Consider the following 10,882-nt stretch of genomic DNA (forward strand, 5'->3'; position numbering starts at 1 on the left):
CTCACTTAGACCTTGCTACAAGGCTGATACCTCGCCTTCCAGCAATCTTAGGGACTACATCGGTACGATGCACCTACCGGTGCATCTCGTATCGCTTGTACGACGATTGGATTCTCAACTTAATTGGGAATTCTTTTTAGACCCTGGCACCACGTGCCTGCGTCACCTACTACCAGGCTCGAGGACTAAGTGGGTACACTTCACCTTGCGGTGAATGTGCTTATTTTATCGACCCCTATGCTTTGACTGTTGGCCATAACTACTATTGTACAAGGGTCACTTACATTTCTTTTCAGAAATACAAGTGGGCACACTTGATCAGGAAAGAAATCTTTTTCTTTTTTCTTTAGAGCACCATGCATTCTTCGGACAACCGGAATCTTCGGCTATAATCGTGGTCTACTGCTTTCTGTGCTGACCAGAATATTGGCACATTTGCTTAGTCAATGTTTCAACAAGTTGGAGATGACATGAAGACAGATTGCATTAGCCGAAGAGGATCGAACGGTGTGTCGCAACATAATACATGGTGCTCGGGGACTAGCTGTGGGGGTATTAACCCCTATACCCTTACGGCTAGGCTTGGGCCGGCTCGGACCAGGGGGTCTGGCCCACTAGAAGACGACGCGCGGCCTGGCCAATCTGCTCGGAGTCCCACGCAAGGAATCAAGGCAGACTTGGAGATCAAGCAAGATCCTAGTCGGTTAGAATAGGAATCCTTATCCGGCCACCTATGACAATTGTAACTGGTTAGAATTAGTTTCCAGATTTGTAACCCTGCTCCCCAGACTATATAAGGCGGGCAAGGGACCCCTCTCAAAACATCTCTCATTGACATACAGCAATACAATCAGACGCAGGACATAGGTATTACGCCTTCACGGCGGCCGAACCTGGATAAAAACCTCGTGTCTATCTTGTGTCACCATCTCGTTTGTAGCTTGCGTACCTATCTGCCGATAATCTACTACCTTGGGCATACCCCTAGGTAGACTGCCGACCATATTTCATCGACAACTACTAGAAGCAAAATTTATCCGACCTTGCCGATATGCAGAGTGGATATCGAGTGTAGTTCTTGTGTATAAGAAAATGGGAAGTTTAGAGTCTGTATTGATTTTAGAGATTTGAACCAGGCTACACCGATGGATGGTTATCCGATGCTAATAGCCGATATGTTGGTAGATGCAGCAGCCGGGCACAAGGTAATTAGTTTTATGGATGGTAATGCATGTTACAATCAATTTTTTATGGCTAAAGAAGACATAGCAAAAACAGCCTTTAGGTGCCCCGGTGCAATCGGCTTATTTGAATGGGTTGTAATGACTTTTGGATTGAAGAATACTGGTGCAACTTATCAGAGGGCAATAAATTATATTTTTCATAAGTTTATCGGTAGGATTGTTGAAATCTAAATTGATGATGTGGTGGTGAAATCCAAAGGGTACAAAGAACATCTGGCTGATCTGCGGAAGACTTTGGAGTGCACAAGAAAACATGGTTTAAAGATGAATTCTAATAAGTGTGCCTTTGGAGTGTCAGCTAGATAATTTTTTGGTTTTATGGTCCACGAGAGAGGAATTGAGATTGGTCAGAAAAGCATGAAAGCAATTAATGAGGCAGTACCTCCAACTAATAAAACAGAATTATAATCTCTGCTTGGTAAGACTAATTTTATCAGAAGGTTTATTTCAAATATGTCAGAAAGGATTCTACCGTTTTCTCCTTTGTTGAAGTGGAAAAATAATCAAGAATTTAAATGGGGTGACGTACAACAAAAAGCGTTTGAGGAGATAAAAGAGTATATGAAATCTCCACCTGTGCTGGTTCCTCCTCAGCAAGGTAAGCCTTTTAAGTTGTACGTGTCGGCCGATAGCCAAACGATTGGATCAGCCTTCATGCAAGAGTTTGAAGGAAAGGAACGGGTTGTTTTCTATTTTAGTAGAAGACTTTTGGATCCAGAAATAAGATATTCTCCAATTGAAAAGTTATGCCTATGCTTATATTTCTCCTATACTAAATTGCGACATTATTTATTATTGGCTGAGTGTATAGTTGTGTCTAAAGCCGATGTGATCAAACACATGTTGTCAATGCTGATATTAAATGGGAGAATGGGAAAGTGGATTCTTGCATTATCAGATTTTAACTTGAGGTTTGAATCGGCTAAAGCAGTCAAAGGGCAAGTGATGGCCGATTTTATTACTCAACACCACAAACCAAGCATCGACTATGTGGAACCTATGCCTTGGACATTATTCTTTGGTTGATCATCGTGCAAGCAAGGTGGTGGCATTGGTATTGTTATTATTTCGCCTTGGAGGGCAAGTTTTGAGTTTGCCTTTCAAACCAAACCAATGACCACCAATAATCAAGCAGAATATGAAGCTATTCTTAAGGGACTTCAACTTCTTCAGGAAGTAAAGGCCGAGTCAATTGAAATATTTGAAGATTCATATCTAGTTATTAATCAGTTGATTGACCTGTATGAATGTAAAGATGATATTCTAAAGGGATACCATGATGAATGTCGAAAGTTATTTGAGGAGTTTCCCCTTACTTCTTTTCAGCATATTCCAAGAGCACAGAATCAAGAGACCAATCGGTTAGCTTAGAATGCGTCAGGCTATTGAGTGTTCCAAGAAATCTTAAGTAGTGAGACCTTGGCTAATGATTGGAGAATTGAAATAGCCGATTACCTCAAGAATTCATCACAGAAGGTTACCATAAAATTGAGATATAAATCGACGAAGTATGTTTTGTTAGATGATCAGTTGTATTACAAAACAGTCGATGGAGTTTTGCTTAAATGTTTAAGTCAAGAAGAAGCAAGAGTATTGATAGGAGAAGTACATGAAGGAATATGCGAAGCTCATCAATCGGCTTATAAAATGAAATGGTTTATTCACAGGTCTGGATATTTCTGGCCAATAATATTATAAGATTATTTTGAATATTACAAGGGGTGTCAGGATTGTTAGCGTTTTGGTAATGTTCAAAAATCACCTGCATCAGCTATGAACCTAATAATTAAGCCATGGCCATTCCGAGGCTGGGGAATTGATTTAATTGGCCAGATTTTTCCACCTTCAAGTAGAGGGCATAAGTTTATATTGGTAGCAACAGATTATTTTACCAAGTGGGTTGAGGCGATTCCTTTGAAAATAGTAACTTCAAAGAATATGGTTGATTTTGTCAGGGAGCATATTGTTTATCATTTTGGGATTCCTCAAACCATTACTACTGATCAAGAAACAATGTTCACATCAGAAGAATTCAGAGATTTTGCTGCTAGTATGGAAATTAAATTACTAAATTATTCTCCTTATTATGCTCAAGCTAATGGCCAGGTAGAGGCATCCAATCAAATTTTGATTAAGTTGATTAAGAAGAAAAATGAAGAGCAACCAAGGAAGTGGTATCTAACACTTAATGAAGCATTATGGGCATATAGGATGGCTTGCCATGAATCGATTAAATCATCACCTTATGAGTTAGTATATGGGCATAATGCAGTTCATCCTAGGGAGATTCAGACTGGATCAAGATGTGTTACATTACAAAATGATTTGACTCCTGAAGTCTATAAAAACCTTATGATGGATGATTTAGAGGACTTAAGTTGTCATCGGCTGCGCGCTCTTGAAAATATTGAGGCCAATAAATTAAAGGTTGCAAGACATTATAATAAAAAGGTCAAGAACAAACAGTTTTGTGAAGGAGAGTTAGTTTGGAAAGTAAGATTGCCGATTGGGTCTAATGACAGCAGGTTTGGTAAATGGTCGCCTAATTGGGAAGGTCCTTATCGGATTAAACGTTGTGCGCCTGGCAATGCTTATATTTTGAAAATGCTAGAAGGGGAAGAGGAGTTTGATAGAGCAATCAATGGAAATTTTCTAAAGAAGTATTATCCTAGCATTTGGATTAATATTTGATAGCCGATTTGTTTAGTCATCAGCTCTAATAGCCAGTACCAAGAGGGTATTGCCTTTAGTTAAAAAAATTAAACCGAAGAGGTAAAAGCCGATATGATATGTATCACCTATAGAGCAAAAACACACACAAGGACAATTATGATTCATATTATGGTAGTTTTAGAGATGAATTCATAAGGAAAAGGCAAAAATTTTATTCATTCATCGTTTGCTCCTAGTACAAACTAATCGAACACCTTGTTCACAACATCTTGGCTGGTATTTATAGCCATGAAGGTGAGATGGTAGATATCTTGGAACGTGTGAAAGCAACCCTAGTTAATGGAAGGGGAAGCGCCGCTTCGCTAATAATGAGGGGAACGAGGCGTTGATGACTGAGAAGGAATTTAAAGGGTTTTTGCAATAAGGGTCGTTTTCAGATTCAGTTAAGTTAGAGTAAAGTCAGAATCGAGAATCGACTAATTTAAATCGGCTATTCTAGCTGAACCAAGAAGTATAGTAGACCAACAGGAAGAGTACAGTTATCATCAAGTTCACACTGAATATATACTACAGATGCTAGAACATAAATTACAAGTTAAGAGTATCATGAATTGCTCTTAGTGCTTTTAGCCGAATAGCATCAACTTCTGCAATTTTTTATTTGTCTTCTTTGGCTGATCTAGGAATGCTATCAAGACTGCTACAAATAGCTTTGACTTCCTTCACCTTGATCAGCATCTCTTGTTTCTTCTGTTTGATGGCATTAGGGATCTGAGTCAAGTTAGACTCATGACGGTCAATGGCGGCTTTCACACTTTCTAGTTCCTGTTTGAGCTCAGCAGGCCTAATTCTCAGCTGAGTCAGTTCTGGTTCAATTTTAGAAGAAGAATTTTTCAGATTGTCGATCCATTGTGTTAATTCTTTGGCTTCCTACTTGTTAGAGTTCTTCTTAGCTATCAAAGCTTCACAGTCAGTCAGGTTTCTTTGAGCCTTTTTCACCTTGGGAGCTTGATCTTCAATGTTAGACAGAGGTATCAAGGCTTCAGTTAGAGTTCTTCTTAGCTATCATGCATTGCTGGAAAAAACTTCGCAATGAGGCCAAATGGAACAATAAGTTTCTTGAGCTAAACAACTCTACATCATTTGATGGAATGTCATCTCCTCCAAATCAAGGCCATACTGTGGCTGGCCATGCAGAATCTGGGAATGAGAATATAGACACATCACGTCCTGAGGGTAGGGATAGTGCGAAGAGGCGTAGATCAAAGAGCTTCATAGAGACATCGTCATCTAGTACGGCTGTTGAAGTCCTCCAGTGGTTGCAGGAGAAATCAGAGAAGACCGAACAGAAGCAAGACCAGCAAATGCCTAAAATCGTTAGTAGGAAGGATGAAAAAAATTAAAATTCAAAGGGATCTTTTTAGCCTTTAGAAGAAGCATATGAAGATGAGTGTGCGGCAGCAAAAGAAGGAAAATGCGATTAGAGATAAGGAGTCAGAGGCTCAACTGATTTTAGCTGAGTCTAGTACTATGTTGATTGACATTGAGAAGGCCCCCCTTATCTTGGCATGCAGCGGCAAATCATGGAGCGCAGAGGGTTCATTAGCCCCTCGAACAACGAAGACTAAGGAGCGTGTGTGCAACTTTTTCTATTATATGTTGAACTGATGTATTATCTGTAGTGTTGTGAACTAATGTATGTCTGTTAATGTGAACTACTGTGTTGTACTAGTAACTTGGCACTACTATATCAATATGATGTTTTTTTTAAAAAAGGTCCAGTATATTCTTTGTGCTTGCTTTTGGATCACTGATGTATTATACCTGATTGCCAAAGTGCAGCTGTTGTCTCTGTCCTACTACTTCACAACTGAACCAAGTTGCTGCTTCTGTTGTCTTACTTGACCTGGTGGACTGATTAAAAGAAACCAAAAGCCAGCTGAAATATTGCCGTTCCTAGTAACCAAAGAAGAAATCTTTGCCCAATAGCTATTTCAATCTTTGTCTGAACTGAATATCTGGAACACGGTAGCAAAATATAATATATTTCTTATCAACAAGCAACATAATATCTTTTAGCCACTATAGTTCATGTGAGCTGCCAACAAAATACAAAGGCAATTTCAGTAGGCTGGCTATAGCTAAACCTACAGCTAAAGACTTTAGTTCCTATTAAACCTATAGCTAAACCTACAGCTATAGACTTTAGTTCCTATTATTAGGACTAAAGGGACCAGAGCATTGGCCGTATAGCATCCACATGTGTTCCATCAGGTCATTTTGAAGCTAAGTTGCCGTCTCTCTGTCCTGAATAATGTTTTGAGCATCAACAAGTTTCTCAATTCCCGGGATTTCTCTATCCTGGTTAATTGGTGGGTCAGCCACTCTAGGCCATTCTGATGGGTGGACATTAGGTAGCTGAACCCCGCGCTCATCTTCAACTACCATGCTGTGAAGTATGACACAATCACACATGATGGAATTAAGTACTTTTTTATTCCATAAATGAGCTAGCCTATGCAAGATTTTCCACTTAGCTTGTAGGACACCAAAAGCTCTCTCCACATCCTTTCGACATGACTCCTGGTCTCCTGTTGCTCTGAAAATACCTTTTGCTTGTTGCTAACTAGAAAAGGAATGCTTTTCACTAGTGTAGTCCAATCAGGATAGATGCCATCTGCTAGGTAGTATCCAAGGGAATATATGTTGTCATTGACATGGAACTCAACAGAGGGTGCCCTCCCGTTAGCCAAATCATCAAAAACATTAGAACAATGCAAACCATTAATGTCATTGTGAGACCCTGGCACTACTATAAAAACTTTACTAGAGGCGGGCATTTTCGGTTTTCCACGGCGGGCAAAGCCGTCCGCCGTGGCCTAGAGGCCACGGTAAATAATGGCTTAACCGCGGTGGGCGGCCTTGCCCGCCGCGGTTAACCGATTTACCACGGCAGGCGATGTAACGTGTCCGCCACGGTAAATATACTTTTACCACGGTGGGCACGTTACACCGTCTGCCGCGGTTAATCGTTTGGAAAAAAACAAAAAACCCCAAAGCCCACCGGCGAGCCCATTGACTGAGCCCACCGACGAGCCCAATCCCAAACCGAAACCCTAGCGCCGCCATCATCATCCCTGGATCCAGCTGTAGCCGCCTCTGCAGCGTCGCTGCCAAAGATGAGGCCGGAAAGGAGGGCGCCGAGCAGCCGCGCATCTACGTGTGCCGCCACCGCAGCTCCGACGTTCGTGTCGGCTCTAGATCTAGGAAAGGGGAGAGGGCATAGTGAGGGAGATGAAGAAATCAAAGCAACAATAGTCAGAATCCAAATCGATTAAAAATCACTACAATACAATAAAGCAGAAAAAAGGAGAGAATGGATTCAAGATGAAAAAGAACTCTAAAATGGCACGCCAAAACAAGAACTCAAGTGCAGGAGATCATAAATAACAGTCCAATATACATCAAACTTCCACATCACAAGATGTTTCGACCCCAGCCACAAGCAACTCCGCCTCGGAAATGAAGGGAATCATGGCCGCAAGGAGATTTTGATCCAACTAACAGGCCATCGATCCACTCACCTGGCTTGATGAAGGGCCAGACCCTACATGGCAAACTTCGATTCATCCACCTTGCAAGGAGGAAGGGGCACATCTCAGTCATCCCGCGCTAACTGCTGGCCGCACGGAGCGCCGCTAGGCGCTGGCTAGGCTCGGCAGCCGCCTAGCTATGCAGCAGCGTGACAAAGCCAAGGCATGGATCCGTGGAGGCATGCGGCCACCAGGGATATGGGCCATGCGACAATCAAGGCGCCTAGGCTCACCGCTCTCGACAGCCAAATGCGTGAGCACCACTGCAGGGTGGCTTGACGGAGCTGCGCGGCCATAGCTGCACTCGAGCTCTAGCGAGCGGCCTAGACCGGAGGCGGAACGGGTCAGCCTGCCATGCGTGCTCCCGTCGGCGGTGCCCCTTAGCTCGGCTCCGCATGTCCCGACGTCGCCGATACCTGCTCATCTGCTCTTCTCTCTTAGCTATGCGACGCGAGAAAGAGGAACAAGAGAAAATGAAGCTAGGGTTTTTGGGTCAGCGGCGGCTGATGGATTTTTGTTCCTGGTAGGAGTGTCCTCAGCCGTCGGATTGACATCAATGGATCAGATCGAGCCAACGCTAAGTGGGCCTACGGGGCAGGGTGGACCAGCGTGCTTGCGCGGCCCAGGCCCTGGTGGCTCCGCCCGACGTCACAAGGAGAAACACGGTCATCATGCTGTCCGCCTCGGCCATCCGCCCTGTTGTTGCTATTTTTAATTGATGTATATAGGATGCCCGCCACGGTAAATCAATTTACCATAGCGGGCACCTTAAGACGCTCGCCTCAGGAAATAGGCTATTTTCTGAGGCGGACGTCTTAAGACGCCCACCACGGTAAATCGATTTACCATGGCGGGCAAAAGTGCCCGCCTCAGAAAATAAAAAATGCCCACCTACGTAAATCGATAGGCATTAACCGTGGCGGGCAAAAAGATGCCCACCACGGAGGCCACCCAGGCGACGTTGCGCAAATTCGATTATGTAGTAGTGTGGTAAACCAAAGTAAGCGTGCCAAATTCGAAGATCCTGAGTCGCCACCGCCTCAAGTATTAGAGTTGGCTTGCCTTTGTGCCCTCTGTACATGCCTTGCCAACTAGTTGGGCAGCTAGACCAGTCCCAGTGCATGCAATCGATGCTGCCTATCATTCCCGGAAAACCTCTAGCCAAATTGATGCTTAATATGTGCTCTATCTCCTCACTTCTAGGAGGATGAAGAAATTCTTTGCCGAACACCTTTATGACAGTCATAACAAATTCCTTCAGCGTCTCCAAGACAGTACTCTCTCCCATTTTCAAATGATCAGCCAACTCATCAGCTGGGCCTCCATATGCTAGCATCTTTAGAGCCACCGTGCACTTGTGAAGAGCAGAGAATCCTAACTGCCTAGCAGCATTTCTCCTCTGTTTGAAGAACCAATTCTTGGTTGTGACCTCATCCACTATCCGAAAGAACAATTCCTGTCTCATGCGGAATCTACAACCCAAAATTACAGTTGTTTATCAAATTAATTCAATGTGTCATGGAAATAGAAACTAGGCCAAAAGAATGTACCTCCTTCTGAAATGTTCCTCATTATAAAGTGGATGTTCAACGAAGTAGTCCTGATTCAGCTGCTAGTCTGCCGCAATTCGATCATGCTTGTAAGTCTTGTGGCCTAGGACCAAACCTCCCCAATGGCATTTTTGTGGCATCTGAATGAGGACAGCCATCGTGGCCATGATATCATCATCCCTTGAGTATGCTACGGCTATCCTGAACATTGACATTTTGACATAACTCCAAGCCATGGCCAACACAACTGCAGGTAAACCAAACCGATTTAGGGAGAAATTGGCCACAAATTAAGCGCATGTTCGTTTTAGTCTCCATCCAAGTGGATTGGAGGGGATTGAGCGGGATTTGATCCCATACAAAAGGTCAAAATCCCTCCCAATCCCCTTTCATCCTCTCCAGTCAATTGGGGGTGAAACACAGAAACCCTAAAAGTGAATGTGACATCAAACAAGTAAATTGCTAGAAATTAGATCACCTATGTTCTGATTGCGCCAACGCCAGGCCTTGTGCGATCGGTTGATCATCGGCGGCTACCTCGCTGCCACTTCGAGTCCCTTCTCACACGCAGCAGCCGGGGTGGCAAAATGTCACACCCAATTTTAAGGATAAAATTGAATGCATAAAACTCATGTGTGCCCAGGGATCAGTCACACACATAAGTTGACAAATTACAAAAAGTATCATCATAGTATATCTTACATCACGATTAATACAATCACATAGTCTTACACAACACAGCGGAAAATAAAAAGGTAACTCTCTCATGGTAGCTCCAACACGGGGATGGTCAACTGATTGACCACAAGCCTAAAAGTCCTCTGCAAACTCCTCATATCCGTTGACATCTGTTACCCATCCAGGATTTTTATCCAATATTGAAAGTAAACAAGCGTAAGTACTTCCCGTACTTAACAAGATAACATGGGGTTATGAAAGCTCAAAAAGGGTGACCCTGGTTTACTGCGGTTTGCACTTTTAGTAAGTCAAGATTTTATCATCAACTATTATCAAGTTATGCTTAAGCTCTAATTAAACCCACATGATCAGATATCAGAATCAATTGAATCATATTATCATCGTAGAACATCATAAATGACCAACAATAAGTAACCATTTATTCTGTGAGTTTTTTGGGCCGCTCATGACCGTGAGCACGACTGTTATAACAGTTTGTAACACTCTGCAGAGGTTGTGCACTTTCACCGTGAGTCGTGATTCCCATATGCCTGGGTTAATTACTCCCATAACACTGCCAAGGTGAGCGGGCGGGGTACACTATGAAGCCATTTCATAGGTTTCTCTAACAAGTTAGGGCCGCTAGGTTTCCTCGGCAGGCATATGTAGGAACCCCCCTTTCCTATGGCACATCTCCATCGCGGCTATACACATAGGAATAGAGGCAGCCCTATACCCAACGTGGCAAGCCCCTTTTGCACCATAAAGGTAACCTCTAACAAGCTAGAAAAGGTCCTATTATTGAGCTAAATTCAGAGCCATGTGACCCTCATGGTTGCACTATCAGTCCCAGCTTTTACCGATAGATAAGTCCTTATGGAGGGCCAAGAGCATCATGATCAAAAGTCATTTGCTCCTTCGCCCTATAATTCAGTTGTTTAAAAGCAAATTTTACCTTTTCGTTCTATAGAACCATTAGTCATTATGTAGATCATGTATAGTTATATTGAGCGCTAGCAAACTACCCATATGCATATAACCCGTAGGAGACAAGGAAACAGGATACTCAACCACTAGGATGTCCTTACGGGTATCAAAATTAGACACATGCAAATGAGAAATTAATAAATGGTGAATAGAACAT

The 10,882-nt window shown here is 42.8% G+C and overlaps 1 pseudogene; it reads right to left on the reverse strand.

Moving 5' to 3' along the window:
* Positions 1–6,203: 6,203 nt before the first annotated feature.
* LOC136507770 (protein ANTAGONIST OF LIKE HETEROCHROMATIN PROTEIN 1-like) lies at positions 6,204–9,296 on the reverse strand (annotated as a pseudogene).
* Positions 9,297–10,882: the final 1,586 nt, after the last annotated feature.

Source organism: Miscanthus floridulus, chromosome 15 (assembly GCF_019320115.1).
Source record: "Miscanthus floridulus cultivar M001 chromosome 15, ASM1932011v1, whole genome shotgun sequence".
NCBI lineage: Eukaryota > Viridiplantae > Streptophyta > Magnoliopsida > Poales > Poaceae > Miscanthus > Miscanthus floridulus.